The sequence below is a fragment of the Lynx rufus genome, unplaced genomic scaffold, assembly GCF_022079265.1.
Source record: "Lynx rufus isolate CCGP_SWC_20201006 ecotype Redwood Valley unplaced genomic scaffold, mLynRuf1.p SCAF_2, whole genome shotgun sequence".
Taxonomy (NCBI): domain Eukaryota; kingdom Metazoa; phylum Chordata; class Mammalia; order Carnivora; family Felidae; genus Lynx; species Lynx rufus.
In genome coordinates, this window is record NW_025814834.1 from 123,974,498 (window position 1) to 123,998,758 (window position 24,261).

The 24,261-nt window shown below is 48.0% G+C and overlaps 1 long non-coding RNA gene and 1 other non-coding gene across 5 annotated transcripts in view; both read right to left on the minus strand.

Moving 5' to 3' along the window:
* The window catches only part of LOC124514953 (uncharacterized), a 131,299-nt gene that overhangs the window by 17,292 nt on the left and 89,746 nt on the right, over window positions 1–24,261 (minus strand). For 3 of the 4 annotated variants that reach the window (XR_006962700.1, XR_006962699.1, XR_006962698.1), the window contains 3 exons: window positions 20,738–20,866; window positions 16,641–16,784; window positions 6,236–7,382 (listed from right to left, as the gene is read on the minus strand). This is a non-coding gene — a long non-coding RNA (uncharacterized LOC124514953). Of the gene's footprint in view, window positions 1–6,235; window positions 7,383–16,640; window positions 16,785–20,737; window positions 20,867–24,261 lie in introns of those variants that run through there. The other variant, XR_006962701.1, reaches the window with a different exon arrangement.
* On the minus strand, window positions 12,184–12,290 carry LOC124516717 (U6 spliceosomal RNA). Its single transcript, XR_006963126.1, has one exon. It is a non-coding gene; the product is annotated as a U6 spliceosomal RNA (small nuclear RNA).

The following is a 24,261-nucleotide window of genomic DNA, read 5'->3' on the forward strand; positions in this document are numbered from 1 at the left end:
TAAGAGACTCTTAAATACAGAGAACAAACTGAGGGCTGCTGGAGGTAGGGGGGGATGGCCTAAATGAGTGATGGGCATCAAGGAGGGCACTTCTCAGGATGAGCATTGGGTGTCATATGTAAGAGATGAATCACTGGGTTCTACTCCTGAAGCCAAGGCTATACTGTATGTTAACTAACTTGAATATAAATTTTAAAAAGGAGGGTACTGGGTGGAATGGCAGAAAAACATCCTAGGCAGAGAGGAAGACGTAAGGAATGGTGTATTAGATAATAATTAATTTGGTTTTTCCAGAGCATGGAATTTGAAGCAGGAGATGAGATTGGAGAGGAAGATGGGAAGCAGCTCAAATGAGGCTTCATACACCTTCTCCAGAGCGCAGTGAAGGGTTTGAAGCAGGTGTCAAGGTGGTCAGCTTTACAGCTCAGACAGATGCTCCAGAGCCTGTAGAGGAAGGGTGTAAATGGGACAGTGGGTTGCAGTTTAGGGCCACCTCTAGGGGTTCAGGAGAAAGATGAGTCTGCACTGGAACAGAGATCATGGACACAGAGATCAGGGTGATGGAAACCAGACAGCAAGACAGTCCCGAACAATCCCAAGAGCCCAGTGAAAAGTAGAAAGGAAGTACTTTCCTAAGACTTGAGAAAAAAATTTGTAACAGACAGTCTGGAAAAGCTTAGTAGAGCTTAGAGGACATGAGCAGCTCTTGAAAGAAGGAGAGGACACAGGTGGAGAAAGGGGGCAGATCCCAGGGGAAGAAAAGGAATTAACGAAGGCAAAGAAACCATAATATGTAGATTGTGTTCACAGAAGAAGTCAGTCAGTTGACAGTAAGAATGTGCAACCTTTGACAGGCCCTCTACATTGTAAATTCTCATCCCCATACAGGGAATGCATTTGTGCAGGACAGATTGTTTCCTCCCCAAACCCCTGCTTTCCTAAGGCATAAAGAGGTTACCATGAGCTAAACATAGAGAAAAATTCAGGAATTCTTCTAGACTATAATCCAGAAAGAAAAAGACGGAGTCCCTCCTGATGGCATGAAAGCTCTGGTGGTCTTTTGGTGACCCCAGGCTGTGGCCAGACAAGGGGAGAACCTCCTTTCCCTGCTCTGGCTTTCTCATTCCCCACCTCCAGTCCCACTCCCTGCCATCCAGGGACTGACTGATAAGCTGTGCCAATGAACAAAGAAGAGTAAGATGGGAAGGGGTAGGGAAGAAAGTGTTAAAATGACTGAGGGGTCAAGGGCAAAGGAGAGAAAGGCAGTGTCCAGGGCAAGAGGTCCCCTTACCAATCTGAATATCATAGGAGTGGACAGGGTCAGACAGGAAATATTAGACTTTGTGGGACATTCAGTCTCCGTCTTAACCACTCACTTCTGCCCCTTGGCACTTAGCATGTTGTGCCATTTAGCACAATAGGTAAATAAAGAAGAGTAGCTATTTTTTCAGCAAAACTTTGTTTATGGAGGCTGAGATTTAGATTTCGTAAAATATTCACATGTCACAAAACATTCGCCTTTGATTGCTTCAATCAGTTAAAAATGTAAAAACCATTCTTAACTCCCATACCAACATAACCAATGGGCCGGGTTTGGTTTGTGGAGTGTGGTTTGCCATCCCTGGTTTAGAATAAAGGTCCCGTATAGATGAAGAGCTGGGACAGGTCAAGGAGCACAGAGAAGCCATTCCCAAACCTATACTCCTGTGGGTTCCAGATGGGATGGGATATAGGGCAGAAAGTGAAAAACAGAACTGTTTCTACACTTTCATGGGGGCCTTCCCTGGCTAATGATAAGTGGTTTAGGAATGGGCCATACCACTCCTTTTCCCACAATCAAGGATATAGCGATGGGGTTTTACATTGCTTTTATATTAATTAAATTTTGAAATCCTGCTTCCTATATTTCTATAAACCATATTATGGTATTCAAGAAAACCCATAACGAAACAACAGCCATGTGTATTTTGACTATGATATGCTCCTCTGGCTACCAAGAAAGCCAGGTAACGCCTAGGGGTGCGCCTGTGAACAACTGGGCCTCACTGTGGCCCCAACTGCCCATCTGGTTAATGGCAGTACATCCTATACAAGTCTGAGACCTGTTCTTGCCCAATGGGCTGCTTCCACTTGTAAGGCTCTCAGATGTTCTGCGGACATACAGTGTGTTATTTACTCTCCCAAGGCTCAATCTCTTCACCTATTAGATACTAAATGATCTTTTTAGATTCCAAACATTTATGTGGTCTTTCTTGGAAAATACTTAAGAATCCTCGAGCTCTGCCTTCTCTCCCAGCAGCATAGCTGAGGGGTAGCTGCACATCAACATAACGTGATTAGGAAGACTGACGTACAAGATTCTTGACAAAGAGCCCAGCCATTTTCCTTGGCCCGGGCACAAGTCTCCAGATTTCCTTAAAATTAATCATCAATATCATGTCCAATTCAGACTGTAAAACCCACTCAGTCTCCCCTCCCCCTGACCCGTTGCACCCAGAATAAAAGGATTCATGTTTTTACATTTGTTGTTACATTTTCCTTCTTTTCTGTTGTTACATTTTCCTTCTTTTCTGCTCTCTGGAAGCAGGCATTGCTCCTTGTTAGAGAAGATGTTTGAGATGCTCCTGCTGACCTATTGCCTTGTCTATGTTCCAAGAGCTCGAACTCCCCAGGCACCACCCCAGACTCTTTCTCCTCTGACACTCGTAATCATTGAGAGGTGAAGACAAAGAAAAGGAGTCAGGGAAGAAGACAAGCCCTGGAGAAAACGAGGATGCATGTTGAGGATTCTTGTTCCTGACACTCCTGCTGCCCTCAACCAAGCCATGATGGGGGTGGGGGGGGTGGGGGTGGGGGGGTGGTAATGGATCCAGCCACTAAATCCACCCAGGACCCAAAAATACGTGATCCACAGAACTCGAACCCGAAAGGACCCCCACAAAGAGATTTCATAGAACCAACGATGGAAAACTCGGTTGTGTACATTTCCAGCAAATCCAAGCTCACAGGACTTGCTTGGTTGGTAGTGGAGAGCCCTCCCCTCGCTTCTAGGGTGTGGGGAAGGTGGATACACTTTTCCCAACTCCCCGGATACAGTCAAAAACCCACTTTCTGCTGCAAGTCACAAGGTTGGTTCGGCTGGCTTCCCACAAATCTGGTTCTGAAGGAGGCAGACAGCTCCTCTGAAAACATATTCATTCTCTTCTCCCATTTGATCTTTCTTCCACATGCTTTTTGGATTAACACTGGCATTTTGTTTCCATCTGTTTTCAACTCTTGCTTAGAAACATCCAAGTCAGCCTCTAGCCTCTACATGGCTGGCGGGGGCGGGGGGGTCCTCTGCAGGGCACTGCTCCCCAGCAGGGTCCATGAAAGATCACCTGCTCATCCTGCTTCAGGTCCACAAACACTGAGTGAGCGCCCCCTGTGTGCCAGGCATGGCGCTATCTATCAGGCGCACCAAGGTGCCATGTCACCGCTGGGCAAAATTCAGCACAGCCTCCTGTGCACTTGAGCAAAATCTCACATCATTACAGTGACCTGTAAGCTGTAAGATACCCCCCTTCCCCCCCCCCCCCACAGCCCTCTGACCTCACCTCCTGCACCTCTCCCTCTGAACCCCCAAAGCCACCCTGGCCTTGCTGCTGGGCCGTGACCACGCCTGCCCCCTTCTGGCTTGATGCCTTGCTGTTCCCTCCTTTCCCCACCCCGGAATGTCCTTTCCCCAGAGTGGCTAACTTCCTCACCTTCGAGCCTTTGTTCAAATATCACCTTTCCACAAGGCTGATACTGACAATCCTGTTGGAAGCTGCCACCCTTCACCAGCACACCTGACCCCCCTTTTTACCAGCTCTAAATGTTCTTTCTCTGCAGCACTTATCACCCTACTTCCTTGACCCGGTTCCCTAGAAAATGTAATTTAAAGGAATACGATCCAGGGAAGTGGACATGAGGGAAAAGGGGGTAGAGCACAAAAGCAGGGAGAATAAACCTGAGGGAAAATGTTTCCAAATGCCCACAGTGTTGTAAAAAGTGAGGGTTGGGTTGCACAGGACAGCTTCAGAGAGTCTGGATGAAGCAATGCATCTCCAAACAATCTGCCCAAGAGAGAAGAACGTAGCCTTCAGTCTCTGTCTCTCATTGGTCAAAGTCCACCCTGTGGGTCTGAACACCCTCATACATCCAAGCGATGTGAAAGCAGACGAGCCCAGAGGGGGCTCCTCACCTTCATGGGAACAGGAAGCCGCAGAGTGGAAGGTGGGAGCTGAAAGATGCAGGACAGGCACCGGGCGAGTGCCTATGGGGCGTGCCTGGAAGCAACCTGAGGGACACTCCTTGCCACTGGCCCCAGAGCTGTAGGAGTGGCAGCAGTGGGTGGCCCCAGGACTGCCTCAAAATGCAGGCACCAGTGGCCCCAGGCTGGCAGGCACAGACCGAGCCATTGCCAGACCAGTCCATGGATCCCGACTGTGCATAAGCTGAATCCTGCATAACCTTCCAATATGGCATCCATCTCCCCCAACTAGAAATTGAGCTCCACTAAGGCAAGATCTCTGTCTGCTTGTGTTCCCTGATGCACCCCAGAAGTCTAGGAAAAGGCCTGGTGCAGGATAGGTCCTCAGCATACTGTTGAAAGAATGAAAGGGCAGTGATAGTGAAGGAGGTACAGACCCTTCCTTCAATGAGCTTGCAGAGCCCGGGGGACACAGACAAGCCAATGGCTCAGCGCGGTACAAAACAGGAGTGCAATTCAGGTGGCAGACCAGGCGGCTGCAGGAACACTTAGCAGAGCTGTGGGCAACTGATCTCTGAGACCTGGTGATTTGACTTTAGAGGCGACAGGTTATGCCCAGCCTGGTGTATCCCATAAAACAAGGACACTGGAATAGAAAGTTGAGATCTGGGCTCTAAGCCCAACCTCAGCTGTGAATCGGCTGTAGGACCTTTCGAGAGTAATCACTATTTATCAAGTACTCACTTTCTGCCAGATCACAGTAGGAGTAATTTACTGTCTCAGTCCATTTGGGCTGCTCTAACAGAGTACCATAGACTGGCTGGCTTATAAACAACAGAAACGTATTTCTCACAGTTCCAGAGGCTGGGAAGTCCAAGGTCAAGGCGCCAGCAGATTCGGTGTCTGGTCTGTAAATGGCCGTCTTTGTGCTGTGTCCTCACAAGGCAGAAGGGATGAGGGAGCTCCCTGGGTTCCCTTTATAAGAGCATTAATCAGGTACAAGAGGGCAGAGCCCTAATGGGCCTAAAGGCCCCACCCACTGACACCAACACTTTGAGGGGTAGGTTTAATAATATATGAATATGGGGGGAGAGGAGGCCCAAATATTTAGTCCATGGCATTTACAAGCATCTTTTATTTCATTCTTACAACAATTCCTTGAGAGAGATATGATGATCCTCATTTAATTAGACAGGCATCTAAACTGAACCCAGAAATGTTCAACTAACCTACCCAAGTTCTCCTGGCTAAGAAGTGGCAGAGCTAGGATTTGAACTTGCAACTTCTGCTGCCAACGTCTAAAGCTCATAAAAACCACCCTCTCGTCCCACACGGCTGAGTCTTAGTGCCCTCTTTTGTAAAATGGAAAGATTAGACTACCTAATCTTTAAAGTCCTTTCCTGCTGAGCTGCATCCTAAACATGTCAAGGTCAAAGAGAAGTGATCCAGCCCAGACTTGGTGGCAAGTGATTGGATACTGCCTAGGACAAACATACTCATGGTATACTGGGGGCCTGCAGCCAGGTCTGAGGCACCAGCAGCCTCCGTCCAGCCCCAGGCCAGTGAGCACGAGGCTCTCTATGCCACACACGAGGACATGCACAGGACATCAGCCTGGCCAGGGAAGAGGGATCACCTGAGAAACTTGACTCGATGTGGCATCCTGAAGGTACACATGAAGACAGAGTGTCTCCGCAGTTCCAAGTTATGGAACGTGATTGTTGAAAGCCTACCTACTCATCACGCAGAGCCTTAACATTTGCAGGTTACCAGCGCAAGTGCAGACAAAGCCTGTGACTCGGCTAATGCATCTCAAAGTCTCCATCATCGGTCCAGATGACCACCGTCCCACAGAAATGTTACGTGAGCCACATATGTCATTTTACATGATCTTGTGGCCACGCTTTAAAAAGAGGTGAAATTAATATGGATAACATATTTAGTTTAACCCAATCTATCCGCGATATTATCAATGCGGTGTGTAATCCATATAAAAGCATATTGAGACATGTTACGCTTTATTTTTCGTACTAAATCTTTGACATCGAGTGCGTCTTTTACTGAGAGCACCTCTCCGTTCAGAAGCCACATTTCAAGCGCTCAGTACGAATCAACATGAACCACGTGAATTACGGCCTGCTGAATTGGACAGTGCGAGCCCGGCGTCCTCTGGTGCTGATGGGGAACACACACATGCATGCACACACTCATGCCAGAGCAGCACAAATAACAAGGAACTTGACCTGGGGGCAGAGCTGGGAGCAGGGGAGGCCCAGGGGAAAGACACCGACCTGAATTCACGCACACAGAACGCAGACAAATGAGAGGAAACCAGCCCTTCGTGGGGACAGAAGACATCTGGCTTGCTGCCCTTTGAAGTTCAATTCACCTTCGGATCTCAAGAGTAGCAGGCCAAGAAAAAAATACCAGAGGCCCTCAAACGACTGAGGCAAGAGGTCAGAGTTCCTTGGTCAGTTCCTTGGAAAATGAGATTCATATGAGATTCGGGAGAGGGGAGAAATTTGTCAAAAAATCATAAAGTTAACAATTTGTATATTTAAATGGTGTCAAACCACAGGAGCCTGGCGTCCTGACACATTAATGAAAGCCTCAGCTCCATACTCATTTACACGGAAAGTAATTGCTGCTCGAAACAGATCCACAGAAGCAAAGGGTAGCAGACAAAATGTGTGTTTTTCAAAACCGAAGGACTCGGAGACTGCTGGGGGGATTGTGGTTTTCCAGGAATGGGATGGAATGAAAAGGATTTTTAAAAGAGAAAGAAAGAAAAGAAAACGTTTCCAACCGTCCTTTGTAGCCTCCCCCACCCCACCCCACCACGCAAAGCACTGAAGGAAGGGTCCGCCACCTCCTGTCCGCCACCAGGAGAAGGGAAAAGGCTGGTAGCTCCCAGGGCAGCCGCCCCCCGGGGCCCAGCCTCCCGGCCTCCCCCCGCTTCGAGAGCGAACCACATGGGCGACGCCTCAGAACTGCACTTGGAGAGTGTTTACTCGCTGCGTTTGTGAGGCCGAGACTGGAGCCACATGGAAGGCACATGCAGGATGTGCTGTAATCATCTTCTGTTTATAATTCTGACAGAAGGATGGCAGAGTCGAGGATGGGATTGATCCAGTTCCAAATCTATTTCCTGGAGTCAGATTTAAAAGAGAGATGTTAAGGGCAGAGTCTCTAACGATGTGGGTGCGTCGCAACAAGTTACAAGTTTATTTCTATTGGTGTTTGTACAGATTTTTTAAATCTGTTGCTTTCTTCTCACACGTTCAGCCCAGCCCCGCCAGAGCCCACGGAACTCTGCAAACTTCCTCCTCTGATACATTCTTATCAAATTCAGAAAAATCTGATTTTCTAAGAGTTCATTTACGGGACAACAGTCCCCTTTCGCTGTAATGCCTTTATTGTCTTTTTATTGTTATTGTTCAGATTTTAAGTGTTACCATCTGACAATCTTGTTCATTCTCAGTGATGTTAAACACCCATCCAATCATAGTCTGGTTTCCAAGTTTCTCCCTGAACGACCAAAGCTTACAATGGGTCTGCTCACATTCTCTGGCACACCCATGTAAGAAGACGTTTTGAGGTCTGAGGAGTCTCCTGTCTGAGCTGGCCGCTCCCCTGGAGCTGCCTCTGAGTCATTGTTCCTCTTTGTCTCTCTCGATTAGGATGGGATGTTTTACAGCTCTTGCTGGGAAGTAGATTTTCTGGGCTCCCTAGCATGGCATTTAAATTCTAGTCACATGCCCCAGGTAGGAAAGCTGCCAGGCTATGAAGAAAACAGGTGAGCTGGAAAACCAACTCTAGGGACGACTAAGGGTAATTACTACCATCGCCACAGCACTTTACAGTTTACAGAGTGATTTCGTACTTGGTATCTCGTTTACCCTCACAACCATCCCAATGATATAGGGTCTTAACCTTCTTTTTACAGTGAAGAAACTGAGGCTGGGATTGCTGACACATCTCCCTAGGGTCACACACATAGCTCACGTTGGAGCTGGGAATGGAAATAGTTCTTCAGACAAGAAACCCAACCCAGCTCCGTCCATGGATCTTCTCCTGTAGGCATCAGCAAGTAATCCAGACCGCAGCGTGTGAGACGTGTTTAATCACAATGAACACTGCCCCTCTTTTGCTTAATGTATCTCGAAGTCTCTTCCCTCACTGCCTTTTGATGGTGTGTAGGTAAAACCATTCCAGTGTTCATCCAAAATGAATACAACGAGAGGGAAAAAGTAGAACTTCAACCAACTATGTATTGAGGGTCCACTGTGTGAGAGAAAACGTGATGCTTACTGTCAAGAAATTTCTATTGCATGAGCAGAAGAGCTATGGATTGTGGAGGGTTAGATAGCAACACAGAGAACCACAACCAGAGTCGTCACCAGGTCAAGGCGTTCAATGCAGCCTGGGCTGGGGGAGAACCGTGGAGATTTTGTGGAGAAGGAACATGAGTTAAGCCCTGGGCGGGGACTCCCCAGCTTCCCTAAAGACAAGTCACTAGGAGTGCTTGTAAAAGCACCTGCATCCAGAAGGCAGGAGAAAGGCCTGATAAACCTGTGCCCCAGATGATCCCTAACATAGGGAAGGCTCCGAGCCCTGGGAAGCATGAGTCAGCTCCACAGGCTTCGCTGCGGGAAGGGCTGGGGGAAGGGCAGAAAATGTGGTGAAAGACGGAGACAAGGTGAGATGTACAACTTAAGACAAATACGAAAAGAAGACTTAATTCCACCGTGAGGGCAGGGATGGCAAGAAGTTGGCAGACAGAAGGGCAGATGGAGGGAGGGGAGGCTGGGCGCAAGGAAAGGACTCCTCGCACCTGGCCCTGACACCACAGCTGGGTAGGGCCCTCTCTTCAGGTGCGTCACTCGATGGACCTGTACTGGAAGCCCGTCCTGGGGACCATGGCCAGTGCTTGTCCTCTCGTTTCCAGCTGAGGAGCCAGCAGGGAAGAATGATGTAAATTGCTGAATGAACATATGATTTTGCTCAATACCTGAATTGCTTTTTCTTTTTCACTGACATGTATCCATGACCGAGCCCTAGGAGACCCCAGGGATATGGTCCCAAAGGAAGCCTCTAGCAGCCATGGTGAAGGTGGAAAGGTTCTTGGTCTAGGGAAACTCTGTGGATTCGAAGCCCAGTTCCAGGAGAACGTCACAGGGCAAAATCATGTTTTGGTCCTTGGTTTCTTCCTCAATTAAATAATAATAATAATACCTAACCCTTATATAGCACTTACTACATGCCTAGCATTGTTCTTTGTATTTTTTACATGTTTTAGGCTTTTTAATTCTCACAACAACCATGTAAGGAAGGTTCTGCTATTGTCCCTGCTTTCCAGATAAGAAAACTGAAGCACAGAGAATTTGTCAGGTGCCCAACAAGTAATTGACAGAGGCAAGATTCAAACTCAAGCGGTGTGGCTCCAGAGCCCAAGCTTACCCACCGTCCCCACCTCCTCTCTCAGAGGAATAAAGTCTAGCCAACACAGAGAGAACAGGTGTAACTATAAGTGAGCGTGTCAGCGTGCGTGTACGGGGGACGTATGAGAGAGGAGAGATTGCGTGGTGAGTGGTACCACAGTAGATTCTAAGACAGAAGATGACTCTGGGCTAGGGTGCGTTAGGAAGGCTTCGTGAAACAAGTCTATCCACCTGCCGGAGAAAGCCCAGAGGAGTGAAGAAGGTGCCTCTGGATGGCAGATAGGGGATTTGGGGTGAAAATGCTGAGCACACAGTGGGTTCATTCATTCGACTTGGCAGCCGTTTAGTGAGTTCCTGGCATATGCCAGGCCCCGGTGCAGACACAGGAGACACAATGGTGAGACACCCTCCCTGCCTTCGTGGGGCTTACGGTCTAGCAGAGGAGACGGCCAAAAAAGAAAGCCAACAAATGAAAAGTGATGAGTGGCATAGAGAATAAGAGTCAGGTGACTTTTTTAGCTGGGGTGGACTGGAAGGCCTGTCTGAGGATGGGTCGGCCCAGCTGTAACCTGACAGGGCCTCGTGGGTGCAGGAAGTGAAAGACCAGCCTGATTAGGGAGCACTGGATGGGCAGAGGTGACAGAAGGGAGGGCGGGAGACAGACAGCACCCCGAGGTCCCCAAGAGGAGACTGGAGAGCGGCGCTGTGGGGAGACATTGAAGCCTCTAAGCAGGAAACAGACATTATCTAATTTATGTTTTAAGAAAAAATTCTCTGGCTGCCTGTGTGGAGAGTTAGCCTGCAGGGACCCAGTTAGGAGGGTACCGGGGAGGGTGGTGGCCCGCCAGGTGGCGCCTGAGGGGGGTGGAGAGAAGGAACATGACTGGAAGCATATTTTAGAAGTAGAACCCACAGGCGCTTTGCTCCCACCCCCATGGAAGGCAGGTTGCATAGACAGCGGCATGATTTAGACCCCGCGTGGATGCCTTATTTACCAAGCCTAAGTCCAAAGAGGAAGGCGAGAAAGACCACACGCTTGCACGGTTTGTGCCAGTGGGAAGGACAAACAAAAGTTCACCCTGTTTTGGAAGAAGTGGGTCTATGCCATTCTCCAGGTACACACCACAACTCTGAAAAGTGGATGCGAGAGGACAGATCCTCTCAAGCACTTTCCAACGAACCGAATTTAGGGCAACGATCCAAACAGAAACAATGGGTGTTCTGTGCAGAGCTGAGCAAGGTCCCCATGCTTGGCGCTCAGGCAGACAGACAGCTGTGGTGACTGAGTGTGTCCCAGGCCATGGCGCCAAGCCAGGAGACCCTGGGCAGCAAGCCGACTCACAGAGCCTCGGAGAGGAGGTGGCCATCAGGGATGACACGGCCTCCTGAGAGCACAGCACAAAGGATGGGTGCTTGGGGCTCCGAGGGGAAAGGGAAGTCCAGGGGCAGTTCCGTCTGTGGCCATGGACTAACCACCAGGGACAGGGTCTTCTGAAAGTGGAGGAAAGCTGCCATCAGACTTAAAATTCTTAGTGTTATATTTCATTGTGAATAGAATTTTCCTTTAAAATTTTTTTTATTCTTTTTTTTTAGAAAGAGAAAGAGAGTGAATGGGGGAGAGGGGCAAGCAGAGAGAGAGAGAGAGTGAGGGAGAGAGTGAGGGGGAGAGAGAGAGAGAGAGAGAGAGAACCTCAAGTAGGCTCCATGCTCAGCACAGAGCCTGACATGGGGCTTGATCCCACAACCCTGCCATCATGACCTGAGCCGAAATCAAGAGTCAGGCGCTCAACTGACTGAGCCACCCAGGCACCCCAAATGTTCCCTTTAAATAAAACCAGTAGGTCCTAGCAAATTATTTTGCTAGCTTCCTAATTCTTACTCCTTCATTTATTGACAACAGAGCTTCTCACACGTTAACGTGCACATGAATCACCTGGGCAACAGGTTAACCTTCAGACTCTGGTTCAGTAGGTCTGGGGTGTGGCCTGAGATTCTGTATTTTTTTTAAATATAATTTATTGTCAAATTGGCTAACATACAGTGTATACAGTGTGCTCTCGGTTTTGGGGTGGATTCCCGTGATTCATCGCTTACATACAACACCCTGTGCTCCTCCCAACAAGTGCCCTTCTCAATGCCCATCACCCATTTTCTCCTCTTCCCCACCCCCCCCACCAACCCTCAGATTGTTCTCTGTATTTAAGAGTCTCTTATGGTTTGCCTCCCTCCCTCTCTGTAACTATTTTTCCCCCTTCCCTTCCCCCATGGTCTTCTGTTAAGTTTCTCAAGTTCCATGTATGAGTGAAAACATATGATATCTGTCTTTCTCTGACTGACTTCTTTCACTTGGCATAATATCCTCTAGTTCCATCCACATTGCTGCAAATGGCAAGATTTCATTCTTTCTCATTGCCAAGTAGTATTCCATTGTATATATAAACCACATTTTCTTTATCCATTCATCAGTTGATGGACATTTAGGCTCTTTCCATAACTTGGTTATTATTGAAAAAATATGGAAGCTTCACGAATTTGTGTGTCATCTTTGTGCAAGGGCCACACTAATCTTCTCTGTATCGTTCCAGTTTTAGTATATGTGCTACTGAAACGAGAACAAGAGATTCTGTATTTTCTAATGTTTATTTATTTTGAGAGAGAGAGAGAGAGAGTGAGCAGGGAAGGGGCAGAGGGAGAGAAGGAGAGAGACAATCCCAAGCAGGCTCCGCACCGTCAACACAGAGCCCGACTCTGGGCTTGATCTCATCCACTGTGAGATCATGACCTGAGCCAAAATCAAGAGTCCTGCTGTTTAACCAACTGAGCCACCCAGGCACCCCAAGATTCTGCATTTTTATTAGTTCTCTGGTGACCCATGCACTACACTTTGAGTAGGGAGGCTCTGACCCAGTCAGATGTCCCTTTTACTGCCCTTGAATCCCTTCCTCACACCACTTTGACTTCAAAATAAAATTAGTTCATTCACTATTTATTGGAGTATCAGTATATACAAAGCATGGGTTGAGTGTTGAGAGATACAGAAATAAACATAATACAGTGTTCCCTTAAGCAAACTGCAAACAGGCTTGGTGGAGAGATGGTTACCAACATAGAGTATAAGGCCTGCCCTCCCCCAGGCCTCCTCCTACATTGGAATTATAATGCATTGCCCCACGTAATCCCCACTGCACCCTGAAATAGAAACTGTCTCTACCTTACATACAAGGAAAACCAGGCTAGGAAAAGTTAAGTTGATTTTCAAGCTCACACAACCATTGAAAAGTTGGATTTGGATTTAAATTTGGATCTGTCTGGCCCCAAAGTTCAAATTCTTTCCATGAAACCATACCAAGGACATAGATCTAAGTATAAATACCCCCAAACAGTGGGCCTTATGTGATGCATGTAAAATAAGAAACACAAAGACCTTGCTGGAGGGGCTCAGCAGGTGAGGTGGTAGGTGACAGAAATTTGGAACTATAGTGTATTCACTGAATTGGACTGGGTTACGAGAAAAAAAAAGGCAGCAATAAAGACTTCACATTGAGAATATTTTTTAATGTTGCAGAAGAGAGATCGGTTTCCTTGTTTGTTCATAAATTCTCCTTTTATGGACTGCAGTTCCAAAGTCCGGGAAGCCACTTGCCCAGCCAAGAGAAGCTGGCATCTCTGGCTCATGGTTCCAGATGCTCCCAGACGTTTTGTGTGCAAGCACCCAGAGAGAGGGCTGCCAATCCCAGGAGCAATCTTCTATTTCACATCCGCCTCGGGCCCAACAGATTGCCGAGCTCAGCCTGGAAACCCAGGACGTGAACGTGCTTGGTACCCAGCCCTGTCCAGCTAAATCGGCACCCACATCACGGTGGGGTTTCCTTCCACGGTCACAATCCCTTTTTCAGGGCCTCTTGCTCCAAGTTTTGCCCTCTTACGTACACACAGATGGCTCGCTCTCCGCGCCCGCCAGCCACTGCTGGACTGACCACTAACGAGGAGCCCCCCGGGGCGGCCTGTCTGGGATTCAGAAATGACTCCACCTCCTCTGCCGCTTAGTCATTGTTATTGGGACGGGGACAGGAAGACCAAAAGCCATGAAAATGCAAGTCGCTATTGCGAGAGCCTCTCTTTACACCGCCACCCTCGGGGCTCCACCTGAGCCCAGCGCTCCTGAACGGCGCCAAAATGTTCCGTGTCATCTTTGGAACAGGAAGGGCAAAGAGAAACAAGATGGTGTGTCATTAAACACTGAAATACCTGGAAGTCAGTGCCAGAATTAGGAGAAGGTTTAGTCACATTCTGTATTTCCTGGACACTAATGCAGGCTTTCTATTTACTGCATGGGACGCAGTGAACTGAAATGCGTTAATTAGGGAAAGTGTCCTATGGACGCTCCCAGATAGGCATTGCTTCCCAAAAGCAGAGGGAAGCTTCCTCTCTGGACCTGTCGCTATCCCTGTTCCCTATTCTGGGGACAGAAACCACAGCAGGTCAACCAGCACAAAAAGGCAGCTTGCGTGGGGGCCTTCGCACATCCTGGATCACCCTCAGCCCCAAGGACAAGGACGGGGCCTCCCAGAGCTATTTTTGTTCAGTCGCACACGCTCCCAGGTGCCAACAGCATGTTTTGTCATTAAGTAAATGTAAGAGGGACCTGAGCACCAGCATTGCTTTTGCCAAACATTGTGGAGACACTTTCTGGAATCGCTGAAATCCCATTTCTTTCCACCAGCTGCTGACTACAGGGGCCAAGGATGACACTTTAATACAAATTGAGCCCCTTCCATAATGAAACGAGTTGGGTTTTAGGGGTGATTTGTTTAAAAGCCACATCGTAAATCAGCTGTCAGTTCTTCTTTATTCCAGGCCTGGCAGGCTCACCTTTACACTGAATTAATCGCATCTGAAACTTGACCTCCTAGCCCCAGAGCCTGCTGGAAACAACATGTGCTCAACGACTTCCAGTCAAGGCAGCAAGAACTTAAACTGTTCCACATTTTTAATAAATGGGCCAGGAACTCACGGGGTGACTCCCATTGACCTGGGTGCTCAACATATTGATCAGATGAAGGGGACAGAGACAGGTCTGCAACAGCCAGATCTGGGCGAACATTTGCTAACATTGGACAACGCCAATTCATGTTCTTAAGTACAACCAGAGTGAGTCTAAGCCTGAAGAAAGGCCCAGAAACATTACATGAATTGCCAATAACCACTCAGCTAGGTGTTGGGCGGGGGGCGAGTGGAAGTGCTGAGGAGGGAGGGAAGGTGTTGCAGGACCACCTGCCAGGGAGAGAGGAGGGAGCTGGAACTTTCTGTGAGGAGATGGGCCTCAGGGACCCCTTCCAGCTTCTTAGTGCTCTGATGCTAAAAGAGAAATCTGATTATCCAGGAAGAAGGAGCTTTGGAGCTCACTGCAACAGGGCCTCAGAGTCGATGCCGTAAGCCAGCCTTGATGAGGCACTCTCGTGAGCCAGGCCTGTGCTAACCACTGCAGACATGAAGATAATGAAGACAAGCTCCCTCCTCTCAATGAAAATGGATGTGATCGTTTAATACGATGAGCAACTACTACAGGCCTGGGCTGGTTCAGAGATACAATAAGGAACAAGATATATGGCCCCTTCCCCTGAGATGCGCACCGTCCAGCAGGGACAAAGAGATGAAAGCAGAAAGCGACCACTCAGTGTGTGTGACAGGGACCATGACAAGGTGTCCTTGAAGCCCACAGGAGGGCCACCCAGACGTGGGTGTTCAGGGACATCTTTTCGGAGCAGGGGGTGTTCAACAGACTCCCAACGATGAGCAGGGGCTCACCACATGGGGGTGGGACACAGGGGAGGGGCACACAATGCTGTCACAGAACTGAGAGGAGGCCCCGCACTTTGTAAAACTATAGGCAACACAGTAAGACTCGAGTATAAAATGCGAGTACAGGTGAGAGAGAAAGCGGATAGTAGGCAGGGCCTCCGTGCACAGTGCACAACAGATGCGTCATAGAGGTGTGAGAGGAGCATTATGGGTACGCAGAGAAGAGAGCCATGGAATTCGCTGAGGATGGCCCAGAGAAGTTTGTACAAACACACACATACACACATACACACATACACACACTCACCCCTCCTAAATGATGGCTAGACATTTACCAGAGGAGATGAGAAGACAAAAACTGTTCCAGGCAGAGGAAACAGCATGTACAGTATGGGGACATTTTGAAAATAAACCCTATTCTCTCCCCCAATCCCAGGTGGGGTCCAGAATGAGCAACACACCATGGACCAAATTCTGTGCTGCAAGGTCATATCAAGGTAAAGATTATGAATCCTCAAGCTCCAGAAAAAGTGGAGGGGACTGACAACAAGCAATGCTTGATTACATAGGCCAGGGTCCTCACGCACAGGGACCCTCTTGCTGAGAAGAGCCTCTATTTCCGAAATCAGAAACATGGCCCAGCCAACTGGAAACATTTCAGGGGGACCTTCAAGGAATAACTTGAGGGGGAATCACTTCTTTGGGGAGGTTCCTACAAGAAGATGTTGCCTCATAAACAAAATAAAAATACCCTTGAAACAAGGACCCTCCAAAATTATGCCAATTTGATCCGCAGCACTCACTCCATACTAGGCACTGCACAAAATGCTCCTCCCAAGGCTATCTCGTTTCATTGCTCATCAGCCCGACAAAGGGTTCAGGCTTCCTGTCACTTTATAGAGGAAAAAACTGAAGATAACGTCCTGCCCAAAGTCTCAGGACCACCGGCAAATGGCATCTGGGGAAGGACCGGGGCCCTCCAGCCACACTGCCTCCCATTCTGGCCTACTTCTCCCCACAGACAGGTAACAGCACCCCAAACCGTCTCCCACCACGTCACTGGAGAAAAACACACAGAGACCAGCAAGAGAACGATTATGTCATAAATATGTGGGTACCAAAGAGATCACTGTGGGGTTTACCTGAAGTTTAAGCCTTTTTACCTTCGCAAGCAGTGAATGGCAGCCAACTGTCCTCAATCTGTTGAAGACGAAGATGCCTCTTCCAGGGGGCATCTGGACCATCTTGCGTGTGAGATGCCTTCATTCTCCTTTCCTTGCGTGTTCCTCAAGATGCCCGTCTTACAGCTGAGGAAATCAAGATTCAAAGCTGTTGAGTATTTTTTCCAAAGTCTCACTGCCATTCAAGTGCTCAGGTCGGGACTCAGAGTAGGTTCAGGAACGAAGCCTGCCTGCAGCACCTGCCACCTCGAGGCAGAATGGAAGGGAACTGCGGATCTTCCCAGAAGGAGAGTCCTCGGAGCCCGTGAAAGAAAACTAAGCACCCACTATGCAAGGCCTTTCACTAAGAGAAGCTGTAGTTTACAAGGATGCTGACAGGCCTATGCTGCCAAACACAGGTTCTTCCACAAAAGAAAAAAAAAAAAAAAACAGTCATGAGTGCCAAAAGAGAGAGAAAGAGGACGTTTGCAGATGAACAGAATGCTTGCTCTTCCAGCCAAACTTATGGTTCAACTTTCCACTCTCGAATGCCATTGTTGGAAAGTAACTTACACCGAGGATCTTTACAATAGAAGACAACATAAATAAAGTGTGGGGAAGGATGGGCCCCAAGGGGACCTGGGGTGGAAAGCAAGACGTCACTGGGGGAGGGGAGGTCTGAGGAAGGAGGAACCCATCTGTGTAGACTTGCACGGATGAAAGTTGCATTGTAGTTCATGCCCTACTGCACAGACTTTAGAGCTTCCTGTAAATCTTGGTCAGAGTGCTGAAAGGTGATGTCAGAGAAAGAGCACCAGACAGAAAGGAGGCTTGGGTTCAAGTCCCAGGCCTACTACTATTCCAGGAGTTATGGAATCTCCTCAGTCCTTCATTTTCTTTGTCCGATACATGCGAGCATTGAGAGCAATGGGTTCTGGGCAGACCAGGAGTGTCTCTTTATAAGCTGTGTGATCAATGGGATTTCACCTCTCTTAGCCTAAGTTTCTTGGGATGAAAGACGATGATGATACTATGAACTGATGACAAATAGTCTTTCTCATAGAGTCATTGTGATTATCAAATACATGCAAAACCTTAAGGTTCAGTCAATGAAGCAAGTGCTGCTCCCAGGGCAAGACCATGGGCAGTGACCAAGTGTCTAGGAGCAGGGCTAGGGGCTAGTGTGTGTGTGTGTGGGGGGGGGGGGTTCTGTACACATTCCCAGCCTTTTTCCTACAAAAGAGTCCCAAATTGCTACACATTTGATGGAAGGAAGAGGAATCACTCTCTTCAGGTGGCAAGAAATATGAAGTAGGTACATGGGAAAGGATTCAGCCACTTGGGCCAGACTAGAGATCCCACCAGTCACCACCCAGAAGCAAGAGCTCCATGGAGCTATGGAGACAGGGGCGTTTGAAGAGGTATCTCTTTCCTGACTGGACCAACTTCCACAGAAAGTGAGTCAGGACAACCCCCCTAAGGAGGTCATAGCTCCCTGAGGCGGGGGTCATTTCTTATGCACGGCTGGATCCCCAGCACCCAGCATGGAGCTGGCACATCATGGACTCTGATTAAATACTTGTTGACTGACTGAATGATGAGAAATGGAAAGGCTGAGGGAACAGAAATCCCAATGAGCAAGTGAATGAGGGGGCTGAGGACCTGACGTGGCTGGATTGGCCTCCACACCAGGGATGCCCTAGAGGTTGGGGTGATCAGGAGAACTAAGGGTAGCACTGAGAAAAACCAGACCAGAGAGGAAAGGGTCAGTCTGTGAGTCACCTGTCCTTCAAACCCAGGCCCTGTTGGAGGAGGGAGCTGAAGAGTGTAAAACTGTGAGTCAGCAGGTTATCTGTGTTGCTACCTTCTGAGTCACCTCCTGACCCCCTGTGGACCTGCCCTCCTGTGTGAGAGGGTATGGGGGCATGTGTACGTCTGTGTGTTTATGTCTATACCAACACACTCAGCAGACAAGAGCAGCCACGATGAGTCAAGAGCTTCTCTCACGTTTTATTCAAGCTGTGTTACTGGGCTGCCCTGTCAGTGACTCACTGCTTACCTGCCCTCCCCCAGGAGAAATGCCTTCCAACAGAGGTGAAGCTTGGCAGGCCTCACAGTATGTCAGGGGCCACGAGATCTGCTTACGAGCCAGGTTCTGTCAGTCTCCAGGAGCCACGTGCTTCCTCCAGGCCCTCTGTGGGCGCCCCAATGAAAAGGAGGTCCAGGCCCAAGGCTGAGCACATTGCTTACCCTAAGCCCTACCAGGAACTCTCTCCCCTTCCTCAAAAAGTCCTCCTAGTCTGCCCCTCTCTTCCCCTTACCGCAACCTGCTTCTGTATCATCTCCTAGGGTACAATTGTAGAAAAAGCAGCTCTTCCATGGCCATTGCAATCTATTACCAGAGAATTCTTGAAGGCCCCAATGCCTTCCAATTCCCTTCCCCCATTCTGCTAGAAGAATGCCTAGTAAATCATTCTTCTCACCACTGAGATCATTCCTGACATTACTACCGGATTAACCTTCCTCACATGTAGCTTACTGCTCAAAAACTTTCATCTCATACCAAATTCAGTCAAAATGTGTCTTCCTGACACTGTATGTAGTTTGTTGCCAGCCACATGTAGGGTGGGAAGAACGAACTTCTGGCAGCTATGTCTATGCCATGTGGCCCTGGCCACAGCCAAGTGTTCAGGGGTGAGCCCCTGACCTAACCTGGGCCAGTCTGAATCTCTTCTGTGAAATTCTGAATAGGGGCTCAGAAATGCCAATCTCAGTCTGGACCAAAGGCTTGAGCAAGGAAGATGTAAAGACTCAGGAGTGGTGGGGGGGACCAATTTTCCCATGATGTGACCAGTAAAGCTTAGAAAGCATCTCCACAGTGACGGCAGGATAAAGCTAACATGTGTGGAGAAGCCGAGGGGAGAGGAAAATATATTGCCCTGTCCCTTCCAGTCCCTAGCTCCCAAGTCCAGTGCTACCCAAAAGCACTTTCTCCATTTCAATGTATAAACATGGAGGGTGGTGAAGGAAATAGCTAAAAGTTCACTTATAGTAGAAAATTTAATTAGAAAAATATTAAAACTTACATGGTATATAAAATAATATTTTAGAAAAATGTTTCCAAGGAAGGAAGAAATTCATTCAAACTAATTTTATTGAGCACCTACTATGGGCCAAGCATTAGAATTTTTCATTAGAATTTTTCACTAGAATTTCCAAAATCAGGTAGGCATGAGCCACACATGAAGAGTAAGCAAGCAAGCAAGAAAGAAAGAGGGAGAGGGGGAGAGGGGGAGAGGGAGAGAGAGAGAGAGAGAGAGAGAGAGAGGCAGGGAGGAAAAAAGAAAAGAAATTTATAGTGTCTGAAATGTTATTTATTCTTCTCTTTAATTTTTTTAAGTTTATTTATTTTGAGAGAGAGAGAGAGAGCAGGGGAGGAGCAGAGAGAGGGAGAGAGAGAATCCCAAGCAGGCTCCGTATTGTCAGCTCGAACTCACGAACTGTGAGATCATAACCTGAGCCGAAACCAAGAGTTGGATGCTTAACCGACTGAGCCACCCAGGCGCCCCATTGTTTATCACTCTTCTTTTTTTTTTTTTTTATCTTTTTTTTTATCACTCTTCTTATAGGTGATGATTCTTGATCTGAAAATGATCTTCAAAGGCCTTGTTTACAATTATACCCATCACTTGCACTTCTTGCCTTGACTTCTTGTACGAAAGGCAGGATTTTGCAGGCATAGTAACCTACCAACTGGATTTAACTCTACCTGGGAATCTTTTTTTAAAATTTTTTTCAACATTTATTTATTTTGGGGAGACAGAGACAGAGCATGAGTGAGGGAGGGGCAGAGAGAGAGGGAGACACAGAATCTGAAGCAGGCTCCAGACTCCAAGCTGTCCGCACAGAGCCCAACACGGGGCTCGAACTCATGAACTGCGAGATCGTGACCTAAGCTGAAGTCGGATGCTTAACCGACTGAGTCAGCCAGGCGCCCCTCCCTGGGAATCTTAACAGTGGTTCATAATTTTTGCATTAATTAAAATTTACATATTTTTTTAAGTTGTTAATTGCCTTAGAACATAACAAAACTGGCTTACCATGGACAAAGAAGCTCCCAGCCAAGTTGAGAGGATCTCTGGAAGCATCCATCATCTGTCTGTCTCTGTCTGTGTCTCTGTCTCTTTCTGTCTCTCTCTCTCATGTTTTTGGTTCCCAGATGTAGACTCCTATTAGGAAAGGAAAGTGGGGGGAGACCAGAGGAGGGAAAGAGAGCAAATGGATGTTCTCTGAGAAGTGCTTTTATAATAGCCACAAAAAAATAGCTAGCATCTATTGAGCACTTACTATAGGTCACTCACTGAGCTAGTGCTTTCCAAATTTCTCTTATGCAATCCTCACAAACAGCCTGAAAGGTGGGCATCCTCACACTCCCACAGAGAAAGAAGCAGAGGTCTGAGTCCACTCAGCTAGTAAGTGGCAGGATCACTAAATTCACAGCCTGGGCCCTTAATCGCCAACTGCACTGACTCCTAGGACCCAAATGGATGTCTGGCCTCAGCTGAGCTATGGCCAAATCACATGGTCCGCGTCGATTAGCCAATCCAAAATCCAGGCCAGGCAGCGGAGGAGGAGGAGTCGCCGCTGTGGTTTGAGACGAAAAGAAAGCACATCACCACCCCAGGCTAAAGGCCTAGGAGCTCAGACCCAAGCAACTTTCCTGCCATCCTTTTGTCAGGCCCACTGTGCTCAGGCACTGAGCTCAGCAGCACCCTCAAATCAGGATCCTGGAGTCCTGAGCTCTCAGGAAAGTCCCAAATGGAAAAGGAGCTGTCAACCAGGTCATTGTCCCAAAAGCCTAGGCCTAAATGCAAATGGGTTAAGTTGCTCTTGAGAAGCCAGAAACCAAAGAGACAGGGTCCTCTCATACTCCTATTCCCAGAGGCCCCTAAACGTCCCCAGGGAAGCAAAGAAGGAGCCACTGCACCCAAGCATCTTGTTTTGATTGTACTGAAAATATCCCGGTCACAGCTCAGACCCCGTGAAGACGAAAGGAGCATTCTCTACTCCGCGGGCAGAGCACAGAGCCCGCTCGCCGCACTCGAGGCTATGACAGTCAAGAATGCTTTCATACTGGCGCTTGGCTGCCTGATTCCTTCTGGAATGTACGGACTTTTTCCCTTTGATCTTTAATATGGCTGCCTGGAGGGACCAGGATCCGGGCATTTGCAGCTACTCCTGTCTTCTGATTGTCTCCACCCCAAGTTTTTGGACACACTTCTGCGGGTCTGCACTCGGTAGTCAGTCCCTCCTCCTTCCCTCTCATCTCCCCCCACTCCTAAGAGTGTGCCCTCCACTCCAGACCCTTGACATCCTGCCATCAGGCCACCTGTGACCTTCCTCCTCTTCTCAAGACTTCCTCCACCCCCAATACAAGGACCCAACATCTAGATGCTTGGAAACAAGCAACTGGTTAACTGGCTGGGTTTTTTGTTTGTTTGTTTCATTTGTTTTAGCTTTTCATCCAGATGTTGGTGTCATGTAAAACCAGCCTGGAAGTCCTGTGTTTTTTATTCCAATTCAGAGTATGTCACAATCACTAGAAGAAATAAGGCGCTGTTTGTCCTTTTCAGCACCGTACCCAAGAACAAGACCTGGGGGCCTAACCTGCCCAAAGAAATTCAGTTGTGGACACACCAGGCTCTTTTTTAAAGGGAGAAAGGAGGAGGAAAAAGAGGTAAAAGCAAGATTTTGGAGACTGCTTAATAGTGGGAGGAGTGGTGGCCCCAGAGATACCAGGTCTGCATCTCTGTAACCTAGAATGTTACCTTGATTGGAAAAGGTGTCTTTGCAGATGTAAGTAAGTTAAGGACCTTGAGATGGAGATGCCATCCTGGATTACCTGGGTGAGTGCCAAGGACCATCATATGTGTCCTTATAAAAGGGAGGCGGAGGGAGACCTGACACACACAGAAGCAGAAAAAGCTAGGAGAAGACGGAGGAAGAGGTTGGAGTAAGGCAGAGACAAGCCAAGAAATGAAGCAGCCACCAGAAGCTGGAACAGGCAAGGAGAGAGCCTCAGGAGAAGTACGCCCTGCTGACTTGGTGTTAGACTTTTGGCTTCCAGAACTGTGAGAGAATACATTTCTGTTGTTAATCCACCAACTTTGTGATAATTTGTTAACAGCAATCACAGGAAACTAATGCGATGCTCCTTTTTCCAAGAGCTATTGTAGACAAGCCTGGAGGTGGAGGTTAAAAAAAAAAAAAAAAAAAGAATAGGGAGAATGGACAGTAAGATCGTCTACACGTGGATCTGGGTGACGTAGGGGCTCTTATTACGGTCCTGACAACGGGTCCAGCGGTTCTCGAGACCTGCTTTGGCTCAGCCAGCCCTCCTTCCTGTGTGTTCCTAAGAGAGATAGGAGCACAAGGGAAAAATAGCACATACATGGTCAACATACCTCTATCTAAACATCTAACTGGGTTTGGGCCTGAAACTCCATTGGACAACCCCTAATAAGTTGACACACTGCCCCAATTTCATGGCTGAAGGGTCTTACCACCTTCTGGCCAGCTGTAGAAGGCCAAAGAGATGAGCTCCCACAAACCTGTGTGGGTTGCTAAACACACCAGCCCATTGTCCTCAAAGTCCTACCCATGAGTAAATATGGCTCAGTGTTCTGAACTGTGACTAACCTAATTAACAACTCATCCTCCCTGTCAGACACAAGAAGGGAAGTGGAAAGAGAGCTAGGCTCATCCTCCCGTACAAATAGGAACAATTTGGGAACCACAACCTCCCCGAGACTGTTGATTGAAATCTCTATTTTGGGACACAGGTGATGGGAGTGAATCACCATTCTGTCCATTTTAGCTTCCTTCTCTCATCTCCACCAAGGGAAGGAGATACTGAGCCAACTTTCCCTGGATGCCTACCTTATGCCATGTGCTATTCTAGGCACTGGGGATACAGTATTAACAGGACAGACACAGTCCCTGCCTCCACAAAGGACCAGAAATTCCCTTCTGGGCTTACTAAGCCTTCACCACTCCAAAACACAGTCCAAGGGAATTCACCCCAAGCTTAGTCTCTCCCAACTTCCAGTACCCTGCAGACATGCTCCCCACCCAGTGCCATGCTGGTCTGCAAACCTGAGAACTAGAACTCTACAAAGAACCATGGCGGCTTAAGGGTATGAAAACCAGATAAAATAAACTTCTGTGAAGAGCACAAAACACTGTAAAATTACAAGGCATTTTTAATTGTAATCTATAACCAGTCAGGTCAGAGGATCAGAAAATTGTGCTGCTGAGGCCAAAACTTTGTGGTCTCATTAACTGCATTTATTCTCATGTCACATCCCAGACTTAAACTCCAAACGGCTGATTAAAACCAATAGAAATCAGCTGACTCCCATCCATCTTTTTTGAGGACCAGCCAATAGCCCTGGCTTCCTTTACAGAGGATGGCATGTTATTTTTGAAACATGAAAAAAGAACAAAAAAAGGACATTGTGCAAGGCCCAGGGAAATCCAAGTGTAAGAATAAGCAAGCTAGGGGCGCCTGGGTGGCGCAGTCGGTTAAGCGTCCGACTTCAGCCAGGTCACGATCTCGCGGTCT